Source organism: Protobothrops mucrosquamatus, unplaced genomic scaffold, assembly GCF_001527695.2.
Source record: "Protobothrops mucrosquamatus isolate PMUCROS unplaced genomic scaffold, P.Mucros_1.0 scaffold2580, whole genome shotgun sequence".
Lineage (NCBI taxonomy): Eukaryota > Metazoa > Chordata > Lepidosauria > Squamata > Viperidae > Protobothrops > Protobothrops mucrosquamatus.
This window is the reverse complement of record NW_015388636.1, coordinates 162,848-164,529: the sequence shown is the minus strand read 5'-3', so window position 1 is coordinate 164,529 and position 1,682 is coordinate 162,848.

Genomic DNA, 1,682 nt, shown 5'->3' with positions numbered 1-1,682 from the left:
GTGTGAAAACATGTCCCAAATTTTTCAAGGTTTTGCTTTTCATGTGGATCGTTTAGAGGGACATGTGGAGGAAGTGGTGGAGAAGATGGAGGGAATGGAGGAGAGAATAGAGAAAATAGAAGAAGGTGTGGAGATTGTTCAAAATGATATTGTAATGTCACAGTACAGAGAAATGGAACATGCCATAAGAATCAGAGGACTTAAGGAGAATTTTCAAGAGAAATTGAGGGAGGAGGTAGCAGCTGCCATAGCCCTGGCTACTGACTCTGATCCTGAAATTATATATGGAGAGATTGAAAAAGCATATAAAGTAAACTCATGGGTGGCACGTCAGAGAAATTTGCCTAGAGATGTGGTTGTTTACTTCTCCAGAAAAACACGTCGAAATGATATTATACAAGCTTTTTACCAACAGAGATTTCAGATTGCTGCTCAAGATGTTATAATTTTGAAAGAGATACCTTCAAAAAAATTTTTAAAAAGAAAGGAATTTGCCTTTCTGGCTCAGGAGTTAAAGAAAAGACAAGTGCCTTTTAGATGGGAGATACCTGTTGGACTGGTTTTGAATTATGCTGGGAATCGTTATAAACTTGATACAGTTCAGAAGGCCAAAAATTTTTACTTAACGGTTCTGAAAGTAGATTCATCTCCCATGTTACCAACTAAAGGAATGGAAGAAGTGGAACAATTGGTTGTAGAAGTGCCTGGAGCTACATCGTTGCCTGTAGTTGATTCCCAGAATCAGCAATTGATGGAGGTGAAGGCTGATTCAAAAGAGCAGAGGATGACACGTGCAGCGCATAAACGAAGGGAAAGAGAACAACAGAAGGAATCTGTGCCTCAAACGTATTCTTTTACCTCGGAGCCAGTGGGAGGGGCCAGGCCTAAAAGATCTGTTATGACAGACCTGCAAGAAATGATTCAGAAGCTCCAAAAGCCGAAAGATGGTTAAGTTAATGACCTTAAATGTTAATGGACTGAATTCACCACAAAAAAGGAAGAAAATATTTCATTATTTGAAACAATACAAAAATGATATCATATGTCTACAAGAAACTCATATTGTGTCAAAAGATCAAAAATATTTGGCAAACTCTAAATTGGGTCTACATTTTATTGCCCCCGCACTAAAGAAAAAAGCAGGTATAGCTTTTTATGTTAAAAAAGAGTTACTGCCAAAGTTAATAGAATCAGATATAGAAGGAAGATTTGTGCTTATTGAACTTTTATTGAATGGGAAAAAGTGTCTTGTCGTTGGCATATACGCACCTAACCAATACCAACAGCAGAAACAATTTTACAGTTTTTTACATCAAAAGATAATACAATTGGATTATAAATCTATCATTATGATGGGAGATTGGAACGGTGTAATAGACCCTAAAAGAGATAAAAAAAACTCTTTCTAAAGTTTCAACTCAAACCAAATTGCCTAAAAGTTTTTTTGCATTGCAAGAAGATTTGGAGTTAAAAGACATATGGCGAGATTGGAATATTGGAGAAAGTGATTTTACTTTTTTCTCAGATAGACATCAATCTCACTCTAGAATTGATTTTATTTTGATTACTAGTGACCTGATCTCTAAGGTTAAAAAAGTGAAGATTTTTCCTAGGACTTTATCAGATCATAGTCCTGTATGGATGGAATTTGTAATGGATGGTGGAAGTAAAAGGACTTGGAG